Raw genomic sequence first — 25,968 nt, 5'->3', positions numbered from 1 at the left:
CGGTCCAGCCTCTCCTGTACAGTACCAACATCCACTGTGGGTACAGATGTCCCAGTGGGCTCTGTACGAGTAGACTGTTGACTGAGCTCTGGAACCTCCATATCCTCCAATGCAAAGCAGGTGTAGACATCAGCAAGCTTGGCATTCCTCCACAGAATAACAGGGTTGTCTGTGACGTTGAGGAGCTTGAGTGGGACCCACCTGTCTCCCCAGAGAGGAGTCACCACTCTAGCGACCATGATGCCCCTGGGTGCAGAGCGAGAGGGGGTTGGCTCAGTAACCACAGTAGAGCCGGGAGAAATCTTAACATCTTTAGGAGGTTTCCCCCATACAAGAAACTCACTGTTACCTGGCAGGGTGACAGCCCTGTTGCACCTGACTGTGCCCACTTTGTCTGGTACCTCAGTACCAGACCAGCATTCCAGCCCAGCAAGCAGAGAGAGGAACTGTTCAAGTTCCTGATGCCCTGAACCCGACGTCAAAACTGCCTCCCAGTAGCTTGCATCTTTCTTGAACTGATGGATTAAATGTCTGATGACATTCGAGCCATAAATTAAGTAATCTTGTTGATTCTCAACAACAAAGGTTGGAACCAAGATATGACACCCATACACTTCCATGTCGAGCTCCACCACTGATTTAGGCTTCACTCGTACACCACCACAGCCAACAAAAACAACAGTGGGTGCCCCCTGATTGCTCAAATCAATAGCACCAGCAGCAGCAAACCTCTGCAGTGCTACTTCACTCAAAAAACAGGCCATTGAACCACTATCCAACATAGCACCAAGGGATGCCTTGCCTCCGATTGTAACAGGAGTGTAGAACAGGCTGTCACTGCTGCTGATTCTCTGTGTGTCCTGAAAAATAACTCTCTCAGACTTGTCTAAGTCCTTTACATTGTCATACAGCTCTGCTGCATCATATGTGTGGGAGTGTTCTTCATGACCTGTACAGCCTCCCTCAAAACACAGGTCGTCTAGTTTCCCTGGGTGTTAATACCCGTAGAGGCCCCATTGGCACATGAGCGCCGTGTGTGACCGGGCTGAAAGCATGGGAAACAGAGTCGGGCAAAGCGGCAATGGGACTGTGTAGTGTGGTCCTCCTTATTACAGACCTGACAGCTCCTGCCATTGAACGAAGGGGCCCGGTTCTGTACTCGCCCGCCACCCTGCCGTGAGGGGGAATGTTCATCCCCAGCCTTCACTTTATTCAACAGCTCCCTGAGCATTGACATCATCTTACCAAGCACAGCATTGTCGCTGGGCTGCTGACTGTGGGAGAACTGCTCCTCAGGAGCAGGGAGAACAGACTGCTTCTGGTAATGCAGGGGAATAGTCTGACATCTATTCTAATGCTATCTACCGCCTGACTACCGAGGACAGTGACGTCATCAGCGAGAGACCGGTGACCAGCATCGCAGAGCATGACGTCCGAGCGGCACTGAGGAGAGTGAACACAAGGAAAGCGGCGGGGCCAGACGGCATCACCGGCCGTCTGCTGCGCTGCTGTGCTGACCAGCAGGTGTGTTCACTTACATCTTCAACGAGTCCATGGTGAAGTCTGTGGTCCCCACATGCTTCAAAGGATCCACCATCATCCCTGTGCCCAAGAACAGCAAACTCTCATCCCTGAACGATTACCGGCCAGTTGCACTGACCTCGGTAGTAATGAAGGTGTTTGAGAGGCTGCTGAAGAACATCATCTCCTCCTCCATCCCAGAGGACAAGCCCATTATCATCAATGGAGCTCCAGTGGAGAGGGTGCAGTCCTTCAAGTATCTTGGTGTCCACATCTCCTCAGACCTGACATGGGCTGCCCACATTCAGGCCCAGACCAAAAAGGCTAGGCAGCGCCTGTATCACCTACGACAACTGAGGAAGTTCAGGGTCTCTCCAAAGATCCTCAGGATTTTCTACACAGGCGCTGTGGAGAGCATCCTCACACAGAACATGACATCGTGGTTTGGGAACAGCTGTGTGAAGGACCAAAAAGCTCTCCAGAGAGTGATCCGTACAGCAGAACGCTGCTGCAGGATTGCTCTCCCCCCGCTTCAGGACACCTACACCAGGAAATGCCGGACTAGAGCAGCGCAGATACTGAAGGACCCGTCCCATCCTGGCAACAAACTGTTCCAACTTCCTCTATCTGCCGGTGGTACATACCGTGCAGGGGCCTGTCCTTCCATGATGGTTCCTCGTCTCCCTCCTCTTTCTTGGGTTTCTGCTGCCTGAGGTATTCACTGAGCACTCGGTCAGTTGGGGCCATCTTCCCAATGTATTCTTGGATGTTCCTTGTCTCATCCTGGACTTGGGGTGAAACCCTCCATGCATGGTCAGGAGCTTTCTTGTCTTTATGTCAGTGGCTTCTATCTCCTCCTTTGGCCAGCCTATTACCCCAGCAGGGTACCTGATCACGGGCAGGGCGTATGTGTTGATGGCCCGGATCTTGTTCTTACCATTCAGCTGACTCCTCAGGACTGTGCCTGACCCTCTGCAGGTACTTGGTGGTTGCAGCCTTTCTAGCGGCCTCTTCATGGTTCCCATTTGCCTGCGGGATCCCCAGGTACTTGTAACTGTCCTCTATGTCTGCAATGTTGCCTGCAACATTGCAGACATAGACATAGCGTAGTGGTTAAACTACACGCCTTTGGAACAGAGGATCGCAAGTTCGATTCCTGCCTGGGGCGTCTGTATCCAGTAAGGGTCCTAAGGCTAGACCCCCTATGCTAAGCAAGCCTACCGCAGACATGAGCGAGACAGATAAATATGAAGGCATGCCGGCTCGGACGTCGCCCGGATCAACAAGGTCCGCGTCAGGTGTTGAGGAACCAGGGCACCCTGACGAAAAGTGGGCTACTGGAACAAGAAGGCATCGGTGGGCAAGGGACGAAAACAGGGCGTTGTTGGAATGCTACTACGCAAGTAACCCCGGCGGAAGGGGCTACATGAATAGGATGAGGGACCTATGGATTCTTCGATACCCAACATCCACAATGACGGCGAAACAACTAGTAGCTCAGTGTTCCAACATTCGAAAGAAGGGACTGCTCTCACAGCTAGAGATTGACGAGGTACTAGCACGGAGGGAGGTTAGCCAACTAACGGAGTTGCAGAAAGGTGCGACAAATAAGGTGCCTAAGAAATATATATATATATATATATATATATATATAATGTTCTTCCTCTACACCCCCCCCCCCCCCCCCCAATTTTTTTGCACATGTCGAGGAGCGTGTCAGGCTACATTTCACTGTGTGTTATACTTGTATAACTATGCATGTGACAAATAAAGAACCTTGAACCTTGAACCTTGATATAAATACATTTTTAACTTTAAGAAATTGTGTTAATAGTCATGCTGTTAGGCTGAATTATTATTAGTATTAACATCTCCACTTTCATAACGTCTGTTTTGCATTAAAGCACAGAGAAGGCCTCAGAACTGAGAATGGTTATATGCTCACCTTTCTTCACTTCACTACATGCTTGTTTGAAGGCTTACACACATTCACTCGCACACTTTAACACACATGCGCTTTGGGGTCCTTAGGGACTAGAAAAGTGCTATACAAATGCAGGCCATTTACCATCTTTAACACACGATCACAGACTTTAGAGGGAAAACCAGCACACCGCAGACCACGGCCTCTCTGTGTGAGGATCTAAACGTATTCTACGCTAGATTCGACACAGCGAACACCATGAGACCGGACAGTGTGCGCACCGCGGATGACGTCAGTGCGCACACTGTGTCTGAGGAGGATGTGCGGAAGTGCTTCAGGAAGGTGAACGCACGCAAAGCTACTGGTCCGGACAGGATTCCCGGCCGCGTCCTCAAGTCATGCGCGGCTCAGCTGGCTGGAGTGTTCACACACATCTTCAACCTTTCCCTCTCTCTGTCTGTAGTCCCAGCCTGCTTCAAAATGGCCACCATCGTCCCTGTACCCAAATCCTCCACCATCTCCTCATTGAACGACTGGCGACCTGTAGCCCTGACCCCCATCGTAAGCAAATGCTTCGAGAAGCTGGTCAGGGACTTCATCTGCTCTGCACTACCCGACTCACTGGACCCTCTACAGTTTGCATACCGCCACAACAGGTCCACTGATGATGCCATAGCCCTGACACTACACACTGCCCTGTCACACCTGGAGAAGAGAGACACGTATGTGAGAATGCTGTTTGTAGATTACAGCTCAGCATTCAATACCATCGTTCCCTCGAAGCTGGACAGGAAACTGCAGGATCTAGGACTGAGCAGCTCCCTCTGCAGCTGGATCCTTAGCTTCCTGTCTGACAGACGCCAAGTGGTCAGACTGGGCAGCATCACCTCATCCCCCATCACACTGAACACTGGTGCTCCACAGGGGTGTGTACTGAGCCCTCTCCTGTACTCACTCTACACCTACGACTGCACAGCCACTAACAACTCCAACATCATTGTGAAGTTTGCGGACGACACTACAGTGGTGGGTCTTATCACCAACGGTGATGAGACGGCTTACAGGGAGGAGGTCAGCGCTCTGACCCACTGGTGTCAAGACAACCATCTCACCCTCAACGTCGCAAAGACAAAGGAGTTGATAGTGGACTTCCGGAGGTGCAGAGAAGTACACACCCCCATCACCATCAACGGCGCTGCTGTGGAGAGAGTGAGCAGCTTCCGGTTCCTTGGTGTACATCTGGCTGAGGATCTTACGTGGTCAGTACACACAAACAAAACAGTGAAGAAGGCACAGCAGCGCCTCTTCTTTCTCAGGAGACTGAAAAGATTCGGCATGAGCCCCCGCATCCTCAGGACCTTCTATCACTGTGCCATTGAGAGCATCCTCACTGGATGCATCACCACCTGGTATGGCAACAGCACCGCCTACAACTGCAAAGCTCTCCAGCGAGTAGTGCGGTGCTCTGAACGGATAATTGGAGGTGAGCTTCCCTCCCTCCAAGACATCTACAGGAAGCGGTGCCTGAGGAAAGCGGGGAGGATCATCAAGGACTCCAGTCACCCCAGTCATAAACTGTTCAGACTGCTTCCATCAGGAAGGAGGTTCTGCAGCATCCGGTCCCGTACCAGCAGACTGAGAGACAGCTTTTTCCATCAGGCCATCAGACTGCTGAACACGTCATAGACACCTCAGCTTCACTACTGGAACTTTAACATTATGCACTCCATACTGTACAGTAATGCCACTGTTTTGCACATATTCAACTCTGTATATTTTTATTTATTGTTTACTCTATTTAATTTGTAAAATATGTGTATACACACACACACACACACACACACACACACACACACACACACACGTAGAAAAATATTTAGTATACACATCCAGAAATGCATATACTATTATATATTGTACATATATTTATTAGTTTCAGATGTAGCCATTCTTGTATTTGCTTGTTTACATTATTGTATTTTGCACAACTCTGTTGCTTGTGAAGCTCGCACACAAGAATTTCACTCACATGTACTGTACCAATGTACCTGCACATGTGATGTGACAATAAAAGTGATTTGATTTGATTTGATTTGACATGCATTCACACGCGTGCACACTGACCAACTCTGCTTCATCCAGGAGATGCAATACTGTCAGAACTCTTTTTTCCCCTTATAATGTAAGAAAGAGCTCCAAGCAGATGGGAAGAAGGCCTTTTTATTTCATGCCTCAGTCTAGGATGCATAGCTTATTTTATTTGGCAGATCACTTAAAATTGTGATTCTGTTATTTCTACTTCTAATAATTTATCAGTTTTTTGTCTTTAGGAAAATGGTTCTTCAAGAAAGTGGAAATGTGATTGTGATATGGGATGTAAATACAGTGAAAGAGTTGAGCTCTTTTGGCAGATACTGTGTATTGTTAAACTATCAAAACAAGCATTTTCTAAAGTGGAAACAAATGAAACGTTCATTTTAAAAGACCTGAGTTTTCTCTCTTTTGAATGTTTACTGTTGCTATTAATTGAATACTCACTGCTGACATAATCGATGGTGCTAACAGTTTTCTTGCATATTTTGTGTCGTGCAGCCCCATTTACCAAAAGGATACATGGCCATTTAAGAGCACATTTTATTTTCAGTTACTGAGTTATGAAGAAAAAAAAGTTATTCAGATACAACTTGCTTTGCCTTCTATCTCAGTAATGGTTCCTGTGCACTTTTTTCCTTTATAGTGAACTATCAAAAACTGTCTTTTTTCTGGTCCTTCTTTTATCTCATCTCATCAGTTTGTCTCTTTTTTCCTCTCCTGTCCCTCAGACATAAAGGCTGCTCCTGCACTGACGGACTCACTGCTGCCCAACACACTGCCCTCCATCACCAACCTGTCCAGCTGCATGAAGGATGGAAAAGAGGAGGATGGGGGTGAGTTTGTCACTCTGCGGCCACATGTGACAGTTTAAGAGCCTTCGTATTGCTGTGTTCTGCTATGAAGCACACAAAGATGGTAAATGGCCTGCATTTGTATAGCATTTTTCTAGTCCCTAAGGACCCCAAAGCGTTTCACACTACATTCAGTCATTCACCCATTGGCAAGCTACATTATAGCCACAGCTGCCCAGCGGCTGCCTGATACTGGCGCCACCGGGCCCTCTGACCACCACCAGTAGGCAAACATGGGGTTAGTATCTTGCCCAAGATTTGGCATGCAGCCAGGAGGCAGCCTGGGATCGAACCACCAACCTTCTGATTAGTGGCTGACCTGCTCTGCCACCTGAGCTACAGCCACCTACAAGATGTAATTAGCTTCTAGCGGTTGTGTGCGTTTGTGTTTTTGTGCACATTGATCGAGCTGGACAAACTGGATGCAGAGATGATCAAGCTCTTGGCCTATCAGAGGATCCAGCAGCTCTTTGCTCCCAAAGTGCCCAGCACTCAACCTCCCCCCACCACCAGCACTACCCCAAAAACCTCAGCACCCCACCCAAACAGTAAGACACCTTTGCACTACAGTTTAGTCTGTTTACTTGTCAAGAAGTCAGTTTTTCTGCTGTTTGATTGCTGTTTTGTTCTAATTATTAAAACCTACACTCTCCTCCTCCCAGGTCAGAAAAAGGTGCAAGCCAGAGCGGTCTTTTACCCTCTGACAGGAAGAGGAGCAGCTGTCAGCATGTGCTATAGGACGTTACACATAGGATCAGGTAGGACATTCAGTCGCTGTGACTTTGACCCTGCTGCATTCTGTGCCCTGGCTCTGAGCCACTCTTAGGTTTCACCTGTGATGGGGAAAGGTTCACGTAGGAGAACAGCATTAAAGCTGCTCTCACGTAGTTTTTTTTTACCAGTTCACCAAACTCTAGTTAATCATGTTTGATTTAGGTTATATTCTTGCCTTGTGACTAAAGTTTAGTAAGACCGAAGTAGAACATAGGTAGGGCCCCATCATACCTGCTGTGTGGTGCCTGGCAAATGTCACCGTACAGCAAAGTTGATGTTACATGTTGTAAGCTGTCATCTCTGCTGGTCATGCACTTCTGCATTTTTATAATCTGGTGTGTTGTTGCATTGCTGCTGCAGCTGGGTTAAAGTCTGTTTTTAATGGCATCCTAACATCATATCAGTACAGAAGTTTAGAGGTTCACAGGTTTCACAGAGGGAGATGTTGAAACTTTGAAACTTGGCAAAAACTTTAAAATTCCTTGGCTTCCAACTTTGACTTCTTCTCCTTCTCTACCAGCGCTGATTTGGAGGACGGGCAACACCTATTGTTCAGAAGAATACTGCAGCACGTACATGCACCGTAACAGCTAGCATGAATGGATATAGGTGTGTGATGGTATTACTGGTGACACGCAAAGCTGCCAACACAGCAGGTGTACCACGGCCCCTGGTTTGGTGTCTTGGCTCTGAGCTAATCACTCTTACAGATATAAAACTGGGAAGTGAAGCAGAAGCAGTGTGTGGAAAAACTAACAACACCCCATCATTCATTAGCTTGCAGAACCACCAGACAGATTTGCTGACGTGCTTGGAGTCATTGCACTGCCTGATCCTTGGTGACTGTTTTTGGACTTTAACTCCTGGGAATGTTTTGCAGTTGTCTTGCATGTTTTCCACTTGAATAGTGAATAATCTTTCTCATGGTAGAATTATGAGCGTGTTTGGGACTGGCTTCATGCAACTTCAGATACTGACATGCAGCACTCATTTATTCTTTAAGACATCTTTCCTCTTTGGCATTATGTCGACACACACCAGAATGCTTCTGAGTTTATAGAGGTGGTCACTCGTGCTGATAATCAGTTAATCAGTTGTGTTTGATTAGCAGTATGTACCTGCTACTTGTCATCTTTATTTCTATGGAAGCAACAAGGGTTTGCTTAGTGCTTCATACACTAATTCTGCATTTTGGCTTAGTTTTGTCAAATACATGACAGTGTAATGTCATATTTTATAGTTCATCTGAGGTTATATATCAAGATTTAATTTCAAGACCTGCTAAAAACAAGATGATTTTTATTTTGTCCCAATATGTAAACCTTGACAGAAGGTATCCTTTTAACCATGACTGTACTTCTGTACGACAGGCAGCAGTACACGACAGAGTATAATATAATAATGTACTGAGCCTGTACTAGCTCCCAATCTCTGCATCATTAGTCAGGTTGAGTGATAGTTGATACCGTCATCTTTAAATCGGAGTATTTTAAGCAAGTTGTCTGTGAAAGTAAGTTCTTAGACCTGTGAGGGTCACAACAGGACCATGTGGAATAAAAACTACTGAACAAAAACGAAATATGTCACATTGGAGTGCAGGTCATTAAAATACATTTTGACACGGCAATACTGCAGAAAAAAATCCATGTTGCAAATCTGTATTCTTTGTGTTGTGGGAAAGGGTGTTTAAGTCTTTAACTGTTTCTCTAAGGTGCTGACATGGATGTGTGCCTTACAAACTACGGTCACTGCAACTACGTATCGGGGAAACATGCCTGTATTTTCTATGACGAGGTGAGGCTGTTAAACTACATCACTCTGCAGAGCACTCCTGTGGTTGTTAGTGACCAAGATGTAAATTGTGTGTGTGTGTGTGTGTGTGTTTGTCGTCCTTCAGAATACCAAGCATTATGAGCTTCTGAACTATAGCGAGCATGGCACCACAGTGGATAATGTCCTGTACTCGTGCGATTTCTCTGAGAAGACCTCACCATGTCCACCCGGTGGCCTGGTAGCCAAAGTCCAAGGAATCATTCGTAAGTACATCTCCGTCATCTGTTTGGATTGGCTTGAAGGAACCCAGGTCTGTGTGCCCAGTTTGACTTGGACTGCTGATGAGGTCGTCACTCATAGATTTTGTATGAACACAATTTTATTGGAGATTACATATCGGAATTTCAGGAGCCGGACCACACCTCCAAACACACTCCTTCCAGTTGTCATCTATGTATGTTCCCTCGGTTCTGCAAGCTGTTCATTCTCGTTTACGTGCCCAAACCTCCCTTCTTTTTTTCAATTCTTTAACTTCTTCATGTCTATTTAGTGCATGGGGATCTGCCAGGCCCGCGAGCCGTCACCAGTCCCCTTCGAGGCCTTACCCGAACCGCAGCTCAATTCATGCCAAAGCATTCACTTTTACTTACTAAAACGCTGTCAAAAATGAGGACGTGGGCCCAGCTAGAGAATTCATATCCATCCATCTTCTTCCACTTAGCCACTCATCTGTATGTGTTCTGGTTAAAATAAATGAAATAGAAAATGTGTTTTATTTGTTTAATAAATAGTTTTGACCAGTAAACTCTCCTTGTTATGCACCATGGTGTGGTCTTTCTTTGCTTGTGACTTCTTGATGTTGGTAAATACAATAATTGAAAAATACCAGGTTACATATAATATATACATATAATAATGTAAAACACATTATGGAGTATGCTTCTGCTGTGAGGTCTTGCCTCCATGCAGGTATGCAATTAGAGGAAGGACATTATATATATATATATATAGTATATACATTGGGTGATATTTATATTTATATATTTAATGATATTTATATTATGGAAACAGATTTTTGACATTTTACCTTTTTCCCGTTTTCAGATATAATAAACACGCACAAAACAAAAGCAAACGGCCAGAACACAAAGCTGGAAAACCCACCCGATTGACAAAAATCAACTCAAAATTCTCCCACACAACAGAACCTCCTTTATTCCTCGCTGGCTCCAAATCTCTCAGTAGAATGATCAGTGGTTCGCTGTCACCATCAAAACACTCCACAAATCCCGCGAATGATTTGCTTCCTTATAAACCATTGAATCAGATACCGAAGCAGTTAGGCTCTAAATGAAGCTTCGGACGTCACTGATCACGTGACTCTGGCCAAACGAGTCAAGCTTCGACACAGTGCTTCTGAAGCAGTGTGTTGATTTTTTTGACACACGCACCAGAGCTTCAGCTTCAAGCGGACCATCACTAGTTAGTAGTGTTTGCTTTAAAACACATGCATGGATGTAAAGAATGTAACTACTGCTACCACAAACAAAACCCGGGATATTGTGTGTTAAGAGAAGTTACACCAGCAATGTCTAAATTAAAGCATTATGGCTGACTGTAAAATAACAGAACACAAAATAACAATATATGCAAGTGACAAATGACAAATGAATTCTGTCCTAGCCACTTTGTCACACTGAGTGTGACATGTAATGAATCATCTAATATTTTCATGTTTTTAACTGGTAGTATATTTATTTGAAACATGTGTATAGTTACTCCATTTTTGTATACTTACTATTTTAATGATATATAATGCATATTGCAGAATGTAACAGCCGCATATGTGTCAAAAAAAAGACTTTTTTCTTTTTTGCCACCCCATTTGATCTCCATGCCACCCTCATACCACCCTAAGAAGATTTCTCTTGATCCACCCCTGAGTACTGAGTATGTAAAAGTTCTTCCAGAAGTAACACAGGGAAATGAAGTGGAACGGAAGTAAGTTCACACCACAGTGTGTGGCTGTCTTCTTTTGAGTAGGGTGTTGTTCAACTTTGCAACCACTAGAGTGCAGGATGCCTCAATCTGCTTTTATTACTGAATGAGACCGACAGTGTAACTGTGCTGCGACCCAGTGGTTTGGGAAAAGTACTTGATACGAGTTAGAGGGCTGAGGAAAACATGTAGGACTTTAATCATCAATTGAAGACCATGTCAAGTCTTACATTTAACATTAAGCTTCATTCGGCTTTAAATTTTCAGATTTTCTTTGATAAAACATTTTAAATGTTTTTTTTGATTTTAATCATAGAACACCTGTTCACAATGGCAGTCATCTCAAAACCTTATTTAACGAGTTAAGTACAGAGAGAGAACCCCCCAAATCAGACCATCCACTATGACCAGCACGTGGTGATGTAGGGGAGGATTGGCAATGGATCACAGATCAGGAGCTGAATCATACCTTAACTATAATTGCACAGGCTCACGCTCCTTGGTGACATCTCATGATGATGAATAGCAGCCCCTCTCTTTCACCATCCATGTATGCTACTGTGGCATGTCAGTTACCATATCTTCTTTGTTTGTGTTTGTTTCTTTTCTGTCTATTTCACAATACCTTTCTGTAAATATTGCTGAGAAACACTAATATGTAATCAGTAAATAAATGACTGAATCTGATTAGGAAGCTAAAGAGTCATTAATTCAGTGAGTGATGTTGCTACTTTTGTTGTTTTCAGTAGAATGGCATTCGTAATGTGTTGCCATTTTCTGCTTGTTGCCATGGACCCAAATGTAACCATGGAAATCACAGAGGGAAACGCAGGAGCTGGTTTTACTGATGCTACTGCTATCACATCTGAATGATAGCGGAGAGCACATGCTGCAGGAATGCACTGAATCAACATCTGGTTCAAAGTGTGATTGACTTTCATGGGCCAGCTCACTTTTTACGCTGTTAGTTAGTAAAACATGCCAAATTAATCCCATTCAGCTGTTAACATTTTACCCATTTTATGCTGTTAGTTGTCCAGCGTTTAGCTATGTAGGCAGCTCAGAGGCACCTGGAAGGGCTAACTTTTCAAAAAGAGTGCCCGGATGTTCCCAGACAGTGGCAAGTGTCTAAAATCAGTTTCAACCCTTAGATACATACGTGCAGTTGGCCAGTGAGGTTGTTTTCTTGCAATATCTAATTAATGAAAAGTCTTCATCATTTCATGTTCCAGCGATTCCTCGAAAACATGTTGCTGATATCATACAATTGAAATTTTCACCTTACGTTTTACACATTTTACAAAAATTGTAGTTTTTGTATTACTACCCCAAACTTTCATAGGTGGGTCAAAAACGACCTGCATTCATTTCTGCAGTAGATTCAGAAAAACAAGATGCACCATCACCACAGTTAACTTTTCTCCAGTGTGCCCCTTATCCACTGTCTCCTGGAGAAACATTTTTGGGGACTCTACAACTGAACAAGGCAGATATCCTTCTTCTGATCAAGGCTCCCAAGTCCAGAGAGTTTTACAGCACAGTTTGGATTCAATGGCAGCCTTAGCATGGGCAGCAAGAAAAGAAACACTGATGTACTCCTGAGCATGATGTGATACCTCTGCAAGTGTATAACACAGTGGTGGCCCATGGTGCTGTGCTACAACTTGACATTACCACCATTAATGACTTTTTAAAATAAATTAAATTAAAGAATTGTATTAATAATGCATGCCAGCTCTTCCTGACTGAGCACTCAAAGGAGCTAACCACACCACACATGAGAAGTCAACTGGAATGTTGCCCCCAAACTCCGATCACTAAGGGTGGGAAGGTGTAGGGTGGCATAAACCAGAACTCGGCCACAGGGGAAAAACAGACAAGTTCCAACCTAAGTTAGCAAGAGTTCAGAGCCGAGTAAGAAAGATGGTAAAGTCAGCAGTCTATGAGGGAAATGCAATGTACCTGTATGCCGGGATTCCGGCCAGAAACAGGTGGTTTGTCACAACTCTGTACGGTGAGGAGACAATGCAAGAAAAGAGAGCCGACAGTCACAGACACACATATTCTCTCTCAAACATGCTACCCACCAGCTTGATAGCTAGCCGGGAGCTCGAGGGTCACTGATACCGCCGAGAACGGCACAACTCCCGGCACATCATTTTCAGATCACCGTGGACTTTCGCTACTCGGGTTAAACGTAATATATAAGTCACTTAAACAACCTAAAAATGTTATTGTTGGGCTTTTTTCAGTGTTTTGTTTGTTCGTGAGTAAATCGGTTTGGCTGAGATTAAAGTTATTAGATTGGATAAAATAAAACTTTATTAATCCCCCGGGTGGGGTCCTCCTTGTTTTTTTTTTTTGTTTTTTTTTTGTGTCCCGTTTGGATCTTTAGCCATCAGAATTGTTGTCTTAAGGCCAAGAAAGATGCCAAGCGGATTAATTTTACCAAGTGGATCATCATGGCCTTGCCATATTGGTCCATTTGATTCACCTTTATTATAATTATGAATTTATTTTATTTTCAGTTGCTACAAACGGGACAGACATGACTGGGGGCTAGGACAGGGAGAAAGAATGAAAGAAAGAGAGGGAGAGAAAGAAAACCAAAGAGGAGAAGAGACGGTGAGAAGGGGGGGAAGAAAGAAAAATCAAAACAAAAAAGAAACACCTGGGTCACCTGTATGGAGAAAAAAAACAGAAGAGAAAGCAAACAACAAAGAGCAACATAATAAAAAAAACAGCACCATCACAATAAACTAGCTAGCAGTAGATATCAGTAGATACTAAATAATAAACGATATTGTGCAGCACGCAAGATAGACAGCGCACAATGTGCTTTGAGGCAGCAGCCAAGAAAGCTGTAGTCTGCGTCTGTGAACACCCGTGTGTACACCTGTGTGCATACCTGTGTGGATCAGCATGCTTATATTCCAAAGGTTTCTCCATGTAACGATCTGCTAGGGAGTGTGGGGAGCCACAGCCCCGCCCTCCAGGGTATGAAGCAGGTATGGAGGAGATCAAAACTCCAGACATCCAGAGGCCCCCAGAACACAAGAGACCAAGGAAGACCAACAGAGGGGCAGCCGCGCCACTGTCCCAGTAAGAGCTGAGGAGAGTCCCAGATGAGGGCTCACTCAGCAGCCACCGAGCAGAAGCCAGGGGGAGTTGCAGTGACGCGCCCGTGAGCTCCGCTGGCAGCCAGCTGTGCCTGAGTGACCGAGCCCCAGGCCGAGAGGCCGGGGGCACCCCACCCCCGAAGTGGCCCGAGCGAGCCCCAGGCTCCAGGCCCCGATAAGCGGCCGCCAAGGAGTGAGCCAGTGTGTACCTGGACGCCCATCCCCAGACACAAAGAACCACCAACGCACCGACACCTGAGGGAGTCCGCCACTGGCAGGGGAAGTGGTGGTGGGTGGAGATAGGCCTCCAAACCTTGGAGGGCCTGAGATGTCCCCAGAGAGGTGGCGTCTGATACCCAACCTGACATATAGACACAGACATACAGGCACACACAGACACAAACATCCATTCCCACCCTCATGCTCTCATATGCACTTACTCCACACTCAACCAACGTGGAGACAGACATAAAGAGACGCTGTACACACGATCACACTCCCCAAGCGTACTCTACGAACCGGGTCTAGGTACCCTTGCCCCTGGAGGGGGGAACTGCACCCAGACCCAGGTGGTGTTACCCTTTTCCCTGCGGTGGGGAGAGGCAGACCTCCCCGACTCCATAGCAGCAGGGAGGCCCCACACTCCAGACCGCAGTTGGACGGCCAACTCCTCCTAGCCCCCCCGCTCCAGCAGGCCGCAGAGAATGGGGGTGAGAGAAGACTCCAAACCTCCCTCCACCCGCTCATTGTAGTGTTGATGCATGTGTGTTCTAAGGTGCAATTAAAACCCAGGAGGGCATGGAGCTACCTGCCAGAGAGCAGCAGGTAAGCGCATAGTCCCTCCTGCTAGCCCTCAATGTCTACGTGTATTTAAAATTGAGAGGTGGGCAACGACGCCAGGGGTGAGGTGTACACCCTGATGGTAATTTGGACTCCGTGTATCGTGCCCACCCCCAAGATCCTATATGTATGTGTAATGAGAGTGTGAGTAATGTGAATGTCTAAGTTGTGGGATAAAATTGAGGCAGAGGCAGCCAGAAGGGGACAGGGGGGGGGGGGGGGGGGGGTAGCCTCCTCTGCACCCTGGTGACATACCCCTACTCCAAGGCCCTGCATGTGTGGGTGGTTGTGGTGGAGCGGGAAGAGGGAGGCAGCTGGAGATGGGGAGGGAAGGAAGGGAGGGGCAGGTGACCCCTCCCTGGGGCCAGATCCCCCGCTGACCCCAGTAGGCACTCCCATACTCCGCGACCCGCCAGGGAAAGGGGGCCCAGGCCCATCCAGACCGGGGCCCAGTGCAGCAGCGCCCCCCGGCCCCACAGAGCCCGGGACAGTCCACCCAACCCCACCACAGAGAAAACTGCACCCACCCCACCATCCACTCATCTTCCAGACTACATGAGACAATAGACGCCCAGGCTGAGATCTTCCTCCACCTCTCCTGTATCTCCCCCTCCTGCAGAGAGAGTTCCTGAAGAGAGGAAAGTTCCTGCAAGGTGTGACAATCTCCCCCACCACTTGAAGAGCCCCCCCAGGTGGCTCGACGCACCAGCGGCACCCTGCGCCAGGGATGGGCCCCCATGCACCCACCCGCCCACAACCCCGGCAACACACCAACCAGGACCCGAGGCCCGGCCAGGGCCCCAGCCTAGAGACGGAGCGCTCCCAGAACCTCACGCCCATCCCGGACCCACCCAGGGGCAGCCAGGCTACCAGGTCAGTAACCCACTCCCAACAGCACAGCCCCTCCTCTAGCCCCGCTGCACGCAGCCATGAGGAAACAGTCACCTGAGAGCCAAAAGAGCCCCCAACCGGACATGACCGCTACCCCGGGTTATTAGATTGGATAAAATAAAACTTTATTAATCCCCCGGGTGGGGTCCTCCTTGGTTTTTACACAGCTGACTAAACGTCAAACAGAAAACTGATTAAACAGAAGTATGAGACGGTCGAGAATTTACGCCAGTGTCCTGTTATATTTTAGATAGCAAGGAGCAGACGGCTGAGTTTATTAAACTCCACCGAGACAGCAGTCACGCTAATCAGAAGGCTAGACTGTCCAATTTCCCCAGCCGTTTACTTCCAGCCTACCCAACCTTCTGAGGACCCGGCCCACAGGAAGATGCAGCCCATGAATTTGGACACGACCATTGGGACCTCCACAGTAACTGGAAACACGTGACCTCTTCAGTAGGTGGGAAGACGTTCTTTTTTCTTTTTTTTGTCTCGTTCCTGCATGGATCATTAACCTTGCAAATCGATCGTAAAGGTTGGTACAGAGTCATCCATGTATAAATTCGCCGTTAATAAATATATAATTCTAGGAATCATCTACTTTGCTGACACTGATTACGTTGGCACTTTGTTAGCGTTACAACAACTGTCATACCCTCGAGGTATCTAAACTTTAGTGAGGAATGTGTGTACTTTTGACACCTCTGGTTAGCATTTAGTGGTCCCTTTCGAACGTATTTGATTTTTGCTTGTTAACAAATTCACTTCACTGCTTTTCACTATCTGACATCAATGCACATTCCATTTACTGCATATTGCGCTTTATTCATGTCTCTCATTCCACCTGCATCAACATTGTAAAGTTTGTCACAAAGAGATTTATACATTTATAAATATTAATATTCTCTATTCCATTCTGTTCTGCTTTTTTATTGCCCAGATTTTAGTTAGCCTTTGTTAAATTGTCTGTTATATGTCAATAGATATGTATGTCACAAATAAAAGTGTCTTGTAAATTAGGTTTTGTAATGAATTTTCTCCCAAATCTCTTACATGCTAACTGTAACATGTTATTTCTGCTAAAACCTGAACTTAAATGTGTATATGTCTTTACAGGTCTACCTAAAAAATCAGTCAGACAACTACAGCTCATTCAGAACTCTGCTGCTCGAGTCCTCACTAAGACCAAAAAAGTGGACCACATCAGTCCAGCTCTGAGGTCTTTACACTGGCTGCCTGTCCGTCAGAGGATAGACTTTAAAGTTCTGATGCTGGCCTATAAAGCTCTGAATGGTTTAGGACCAAAATACATCAATGACCTCCTGACCCAGTATGAACCATCCAGATCCCTCAGGTCATCTGGATCCGGTCTTTTATCAGTTCCCAGAGTCAGAACCAGACACGGAGAAGCTGCATTCAGCTTTTATGCTCCTTATATCTGGAACAAACTCCCAGAAAGCACCACACTTTAAGCTTAAATTTCAAAACTTACATTTAACTACTGATTTTATCTACTGTTCTGATTTTATCTGTTTTGATTTTATATACTGTTGTTTGTTTGTTTGTTTGTTAATTAGTTAGTTAGTTTATTTGCTTGTTTTAATCAATTTTAAATCATGCTTTTTATTTGTTCTTGTTTCTAATGTCTCTGTAAAGCACTTTGAATCACCTTGTTGTTGAATTGTGCTATACAAATAAACTTGCCTTGCCTTGCCTTATTTGTTTTTCTCTCTGTTTTAGATGCACATATCAATTTGGAATTCTGCCACCAAGCCAGAATTGCAGGAATGCACCACATGTTGCAGAAGACTCTTTCACTGCCCTCTGTGCCCCCCTTTCAGCCCTTCTTTCAGGGCAAAGATCGAAGAGCATATACACTGAACAAAAATATAAACGCAACACTTTTGTTTTTGCTCCCATTCCCCATGTGATGGACGTAGAGACCTAAAATTCATTCCAGATACACAATATAACCATCCCTCCCAAACAGTGGTCACAAATCAGTCCAAATGTGTGGTAGTGGGCACATCTGCTATATTGAGATAATCCATCCCACCTCACAGGTGTGCCACATCAGGATGCTGATCTGACATCATGAGTAGTGCACAGGTGTACCTCAGACTGCCAACAACAAAAGGCCACCCTGGAATGTGCAGTTTTGTCTCACAGCAAAATGCCACAGATGCCACAAGCAATGAGGGAGCGTGCAATTGGCATGCTGACAGCAGGAATGTCAACCAGATCTGTCGCCCGTGCATTGAATGTTCATTTCTCAACCATAAGCCGTCTCCACAGGCGTTTCAGAGAATATGGCAGCACATCCAACCGGCCTCACAACCGCAGACCTCGTGTAACCACACCAGCCCAGGACCTCCACATCCAGCAGGTTCACCTCCAAGATCGTCTGAGACCAGCCACCCAGACAGCTGCTGGAACAATTGGTTTGCACAACCAAACAATTTCTGCACAAACTGTCAGAAACCGTCTCAGGGACGCTCAACTGCATGCCCGTCGTCCTCATCGGGGTCTTGACCTGACTCCAGCTCGTCGCCGTAACAGACTTGTGTGGGCAAATGCTCACATTCGATGGCGTCTGGCACGTTGGAGAGGTGTGTGCTTCACGGATGAATCATGGTTCACATTGTTCAGGGCAGATGGCAGCTGAGAATGTCCCAGTTCTTGCATGGCCAGCATACTCACCGAACATGTCACCCATTGAGCATGTTCGGGATGTGCTTGACCGGCGTATACGACAGCGTGTACCAGTTCCCACGACTATCCAACAACCTCACACAGCCATTGAAGTGGAGTGGACCAACATTCCACAGGCCACAATTGACAATCTGATAGACTCCATGCGACGATGTGTTGCACTGCATGAGGCAAATGGTGGTCACACCAGATACTGACCGGTTCTGGGTCCCCAGACCCCCAATAGCGCAAAAAACTGCACATTCCAGGGTGGCCTTTTGTTGTGGGCAGTCTGAGGTACACCTGTGCACTACTCATGATGTCAGATCAGCATCCTGATGTGGCACACCTGTGAGGTGGGATGGATTGACAATCTGATTTGCCACTTGTTTTGCACATATTCAACTCTGTATATTTTATATATTTTATTATTATTATTATTATTTTATTTTATTTTTTTACTATTTAATTTGTAAAAATGTGTATACACACACACACACACACACACACACACACACACACGTAGGAAAATATTTAGTATACACATCCAGAAATGCATACACTATTATATATTGTACATATATTTATTAGTTTCAGGTTGGCCATTCTTGTATTTTGCTCGTTTGTGTTGTTGTGTTTGCACATCTCTGTTGCTTGTGGGGCTCGCACACAAGAATTTCACTCGCATGTTCTGTGCCAGTGATGTGACAATAAAAAGTGATTTGATTTGATTTGATTTGATTATCTCAATATAGCAGATGTGCCCACTACCACACATTTGGACTGATTTGTGACCACTGTTTGGGAGGGATGGTTATATTGTGTATCTGGAATGAATTTTAGGTCTCTACGTCCATCCCATGGGGAATGGGAGCAAAAACAAAAGTGTTGCGTTTATATTTTTGTTCAGTGTAAATGGACACATTAAAAATGCTTTGCTTTTCAAAGGTATGTTGGTATTAAATATCATAGTTAAAGTTATAAATATGCACTTCTTTTCAGCACCTCTGCAGTCTCTTTGTTGACTTAAAAGTTTATTTTCTTAATCTACAGTTCAGTGCATTCATCAGCAAGAGAAAAAAGTGTGTTTTCATTAGAGATGGCACGATACCACTTTTTTATGTTGGATACCGATACCGATATCATAAATTTGGATATCTGCCGATACCGATAAGAATCCGATATAGTGTGTTTTAATCAACAAAACTGTTTTTTTAAATATCTTGCTGCATTTTGTATAAGTTCATACTCAAGTTTAAAACAACAACTACACTAAAGCTATTCTGTTATACCTAGGGATGGGTATTGATAAGATTTTAACGATTCCGATTCCTTTTTCGATTCTGTTTAACGATTCGATTCTTTATCGATTCTCTTATCGATTCTTTTTAAAAAAGGAGAACACTAAGTTCGATTAGCTTAGAACTTCGTTTTATATCTTCTCTTTGAACAAGATAGAAATTTAGGAGTAACATGGCCTTACAAACCCAACAGTGAGATCTTAAGAGATCCAGCCTACGGCTCTTCAATGGGTGTCACAGGGTCCCCAGGAAAAAAAATTGTAAATGTAAAAAATAAATAAATATTCTTCTGTAGCAATAACAAAGTATAACATAAATTATTCAGTAGCAATTACACAAGAATATCCAGTAATGTCCCTGCCTACAATTAAACACATTCACTTACCTAAAATTGGGGGCATCTGCTGTGGCAAATGGGTTCAAGCCAGCGACTTTGTTGCAATATTTAGCGAGTTTTCAGACCCCTTAGCGACTTTTTTTTAGAAAAAAGAAGTCGCTAAAAAAAGACGTGAAAGCGCGTATCGCTTTTACTCTCAACAAGCAGTGGGTGCTGTAACGCAGTCAGTTCTTCTTTTACTCTTTTACTCTTATGCTGTTTTGTGGATGACAAGGTTTAAAACTACTTATAAACACACACAAAGTAACTCCACCAGAGTGCCTATTTCAGGTCACTTTTGCCGGTCCAAGCCCGGGTAAAGGAGCAGGGTTGGAATTGTGACATTAAAAAAAACAATAATTGCTAAAATAAATTTAATTTGTAGTTCTAAATAAACTCTAAATGCATTTAGGACGTTTTTTTACTCACTTTATGTCTCTTCCACGATGTTATTTCTCTCTCCAACAACATAGGTTACAATTAGATTAGCATGACCAATTATGCAAATTAGGCGATGACGTCATTTAGCGACTTCTAGGACAACCAATAGCGATTTTCCTTAGTGAGGAGTTGGCAACACTGGTTCAAGCCTTTTACCACAAACTTAGTCACTGCTCGGTGACATTCGTCAATCATGGCCTGAAAGGAGACGCTACCGGTAGACTGCAGCGAGAACTGCCAGCATCTGAGCCAGCCAGACTCTGTCTGTCTGTCTCATCATTGTCACCTAAATGCACAGTAATAGCAGGTTTTGTAATAAGGCAGATCGCGCTAACATAATATGCACTGTTAGTTGATTATTTACCTGCCGCATTAACGGGAGAGGATGTGCAAACGTTACCGCTGCTGCTGGGTTGAGATTCACGAGTCCAGAGCGGAATTAAAAACATGACATTCATTAAAGGTTATCACGTGTTTTGTGAGCAAATGCTTTTGCATATTCGTAGTGTTTCCTCCCTTAAATTAAGTATCTACTTTGCAAGTATTGCAAGTTGCCCTGTTGTCATCCATTCTCGTAAACTTTTGAGCGTTTGAGCCGCTTACGCGCCGTGTTTCCTGCCAGGTAAATGACGCTCCGCAACGTGGTGACGTCATTCGGGGCGACTGGAATCGATAAGGGAATCGTTTGCAAAAATGGCAAACAATTCCAAGGAATTGAAACAGTGGGAACCGGTTCTCAAGAAGAACCGGTTTTCGATACCCATCCCTAGTTATACCTGTATGCAAAAAAAAATATTTCATAGTTCAGCAATACTGATCAATCTAATAAACTTAAACCTACACCATCCTCCCTATTCTGGTATTTTAAAGAGTACTTAGCGTAAATATTAAGCAAACTAACTAATAGGGTTCCAACTCCCAGCAACAACAAAAATAAATAAATAAAAAATAGGGAACCACCCTCCACCTCATGATGCTTAATCGACGTAATCAACCTTAATTTGATGCAGTGTGAAAAAAAAATGCACAGAAATAAATTATTTTTCAATATATTAAAATATTAACATCTTTCTTCAACAAAATTGCAGACTGCACAGATGGTACCTTCCCAAAATAAAAAGTACTATAGCTTACTAGGGTATATATATTAGACTTAATCGTTACTAAATACAGTAATGGACTTCTATTCATTTTGCATCAAATTAAAACTTTGGGTGTCAGATAATTATTTATTAAAAGCTCGACATTTTAAATGAGAATAAGAAAGAAAAGTATGTCTTTGTGCCCCCCTTTTCCCTGTTAATGCCCTATCGGCTCCCCTGGCTAAACTTTGCTAGATCCGCCCCTGCACAGTTACCAGCGTCAGCTACAAAAGGATCCTGGTGTAGAAAGTAATATTAAATAAATTCTAACAATAGCTTATCAAGCTTAAACGTGCTGCTGTTGTTTATCCGCTGGTTTCCTCTTTCTGGAAGGAAACAAAACAAAACAACAAAAACAAACAAGAGAGATGGACTCACGACAGAAAAGCCGATCAGCTGATCATTAAGCAGTTTCATGATTGAAGTAGCAGCAAGAGAGGGAGAGAGAGAGAGGCAGTCGCTCCATATATCAGTTGTTAAGCTTAACGCAGGAATGCTTTACAAACATTCAGAGATGGACTTACACACTTGCTTTACTTCTTTCGGGGATAACTTTGTCGGAGATGAAATGCCGGGTTACTAGCGAAACTCCAAATGCTATCCAGACCACCGACAGGTCCTGCATGCCACAGCCGCTCTATCATGTGATGCATACTGCTAACGTTCTGAGGTGAGTTACGGCGTGTTGCAAGTTTTGCCAGGTGCTTTCGTGATATTTAATGGATCGGATTACATTTTTTATTTTTCTCCGATATCCGATCCAGTAATTTAGGTCAGTATCGGACCGATACCGATACGTAATATCGGATCCGTCCATCTCTAGTTTTCATTAAATATTTTTTTTTCTTGTTCACCACATTTCCTGACTGCTTTTGTGATCCACACCATTTTGCTTTCATTATTGAGGATGGCTTGGATATTTTTGTTAATATGTACAATCTGACTGTTAGATAAACTGATTGCATTCTATACAACTACATTTAAATTACATGTGGGGTTCTTTCTTTTTTTTTTCTCTCTTACAGACAAAATGATATGCCGGTGCACTTTCACTGCCCTGTCTGTATGACATGACAGTCATACAGCGTGGGGATATGGCAAGTCAATTATTGTCATGTCAGCGTTCAGGACTGCTCCCCACTGAACTCTCCGTGGAGCCCCATCTCCCTCTCGATGTCTTCTCTCCAGCATCTAAACCATTTTCTGAATCTTTGGTAGAACATTCATGTGCTCTACCCTCTGTGCTAAATGAAACTGCGGCTTGTGGAAAGTCCATGAAAATGGAATTCCCTCACTGTGGTCTTAGTCTTCTTAAAAAAACCCTTCAAGGCTCACATGCTGAGGAGGCATTCAAACAGGTCAATAGATGTTTGCCTGGCCTGTCATCTGCAGTGTTTTTGTGTAGAGGGACTTCTTCCTCTTTGTTTTTCAGTTTGCAGAGGACACGGAGCTCTTTTTAAAAGCATGTGCTGACGAGCAGAGACTACAGGTCAATGCGATGTTTGACATTTAATAAACAGACGAAGGCATTGGCTGTTTGTTTGTGTTTTTTATTTGTTGTTGTGGGTTTTTTTTTTGTTTTTTGCAGTGTACAGAATTCTAATTAAGCTTATTATAAAATGTTGTTCACTTGTTTTATGTCCATACTTATGGTAAAAAAAAAATTAGTGTAAAGGTAACAGCATTGTTTATACTTGTAACTTCAAAGTAAAAAGCTTACAGTTGCTATTAACAGTAATGTATTATCCTGTAATCAATCATATTTTTATACATTTTACGAATTAACCCTCTGGGCTCTATCCTGGCCATTTGTGGCCACTTCACTTGTTTGTTTTTTTTTTACTACACTACAGTGGACCAAAAGAATGACACAGGTTTGATCTTAAGGATCTAATAGTTGTGTGTGTTTGTGCATGACATTGCAACGCAAATATGTATTTGCAAGATAGACTGGAATAAATTATGATGCATCAAATATTACACAGGCTGCAGTGAATTTTTGTTGATACAGACTATTGAGCTTTGAGTTTCCCAGTCAAACTTAGCTTTGACCGCAAGCTAACACTGTTAGTCTTCTATATATTTCATAACAAGACACCATAGCCAAAATATTAACAAAATATATATTAATAAAAGATTCAAAGCTGCAACACATACTGTTAGTAAATGTGCACCTTTACGCAGGTGCAGAAAGTGCTGCTGCAGTAAGTAAGCCAAACAGCTTCCAGATCACTTATTTTTCTGTAAAGATGGCAAGAAGGGCATCACTGCTCATTTCTACAATCTCCCAGATCTTGGAATCAAATGCCTTTGGCCCATGAAAACCACGTCACAGTAGTAGGAGTCCACTAAAACCTACAAATGAAGAGTGATCCTGGAAGAAATAGGGCGCACACTAGTGACCTCAACAATTGCAAGACAGCATTGTCCCCGATGCTTATATGAAATTTATATAATATTTTTATATTTTCATGGACCGGCCTTTAAGGTGTTGCAGATAAATACAACAAAATAAAATGATACAAACAAAGACAAAAACGATGGTATTTTGTAAATACAACAATAAACGTGAATTCGGCTGTGTAATTGTGTAACTTTATGAGCAGCGTCCTTCTGAAATGCGCACTTCTTGTGTTTTTTTTTTATTCATTTTTAGACAGAGATGAGATCATCTGCAAACTCTACAGAGGCCCAGAGTTACTGTTAATATCAAAAATATAATGCTGTCCTTTGAGATTTTAACATAAGACTGTGAGTGTAATGGATCTAAACTGTTTAAATCTTCAGAGCCCTCTACAGCCTGGTAACATGGAAACTTTAAAAACAGCAGGTTTTAGTAGTGTAGTCTAATTTGTTCTTTTCATTTAATAATAGAGTCCATATTATATCAACAGCTACATTCACCCTGGAGAGAAACTAATGAGGGAGACCATCAGGACCAAGCTGGGTTTCCTGGGTCCAGAGGTTTGGAGAAACTTCTTGCCTTTTTTTCATCACAGCTGTCCTGCGCCAGAAGTTCTGTTGACCCGCTGAGAGAGGCTTCATTTACAAAACAACAGGAACACTGAAGCTCATCGCATTGATCAAGCAGGACTCTTCACTAGCAGCTCCCTCACAGGGAAATCTTCAGCACTCCTCCGTAGGCCCGCCCCAGGAGATGGATAAACCCAGCATTTCATGAACACTGTGTAATGTTATAAATACTCAGATACTCCCCAGAGGCTCCAGACTTTTACATAAAGATATTATATTTAGTCCTGTAGAAAGTTATACATTTAAAAATATATGATCCTCTCTGGTTACTCTGGTATGAATAACTCTGAATTACTTTATGGTAAATAACACACTATCTGCAAAAAACTGAAAGAATTCCAGATGACAAGTTTGTAGTTAAACATACAAGTGACGACCTTTGACCTTCATCAGGTTTTATTTAATTGTGTTAGAGAAAATCTCATATGCTCTTCATGCAGCTGAGTACATCAAGTGTTTAAAACGGAAGCTGTGCAGGTCTGAGATCAGCAGCTTTGTGAAACACCAAACTGAGGTCGTGTTAATGCTGATATATGTGACACAGTTACAGGTGTGATTAATCCTTTTGTTTTTTTTGTCTTTAACTTTATCAATAAAACAGCTGCAGCTTTCACTACAGCACATGTGGTACTTTAACCTTTGTACTGTTTTCATCAGTTCATTTTGCAGTTCACACGTGAACATGTTGGATGATCTGTCTGCTGTCACTGGGTGGTGCTGAGGTCTGAATCTGAGGGCAGCTCCTGTAATCACAAAGAGAACAGAACCATCAAACTCAAATATAAATTTTATCCCTCAAAATTGAAATAAAGCTGATTCTTCTGTCCTCACACACTCAGGATCTGAAGTTATTCTCTTACATTTTTTTCAGTATTACAGTACACTACAGTACTTTAATCCATAGTTCCTGATTAATGAGGAGTTACTGAAGTACAAGCTTTTAAAAATGGTGTTACTGTCTTTACAGATGTGGCAAGAGACTGAAAACATGTTGTTTGCACATATTTAATATTCAGCTCTGCACAGGAGCTGCAGCAGGGTGCAGCCTGTTGCTTTTACAGTATAATACTTGTAATAAAAGTACAGGAACAGTAATTAGTGACTGAGTAGCCCGGGACGTTTCTCTTGATTTCTTTAGTAAATTCATTTACCTGCACAGATTAGCTAAACGAACCCTGACAGCCGAGTGCTCATTTTAG

General features: G+C 43.8%; 1 long non-coding RNA gene across 1 annotated transcript; it reads left to right on the top strand.

Moving 5' to 3' along the window:
* Positions 1 to 6,270: 6,270 nt before the first annotated feature.
* Positions 6,271 to 9,673, top strand: LOC146693241 (uncharacterized). Its single transcript, XR_014923843.1, has 4 exons — positions 6,271 to 6,938; positions 7,053 to 7,148; positions 8,876 to 8,958; positions 9,062 to 9,673. It is a non-coding gene; the product is annotated as an uncharacterized LOC146693241 (long non-coding RNA).
* The last annotated feature ends 16,295 nt before the right edge of the window (positions 9,674 to 25,968 follow it).

Source organism: Copadichromis virginalis, linkage group LG14, assembly GCF_057382275.1.
Source record: "Copadichromis virginalis isolate Kocher_CV1m ecotype Utaka linkage group LG14, C_Virginalis_male_GT1.1, whole genome shotgun sequence".
NCBI classification, from domain to species: Eukaryota; Metazoa; Chordata; class Actinopteri; order Cichliformes; family Cichlidae; genus Copadichromis; species Copadichromis virginalis.
The sequence above is the reverse complement of the archived record's forward strand: the minus strand, read 5'-3'. Positions and strand labels throughout refer to the sequence as shown.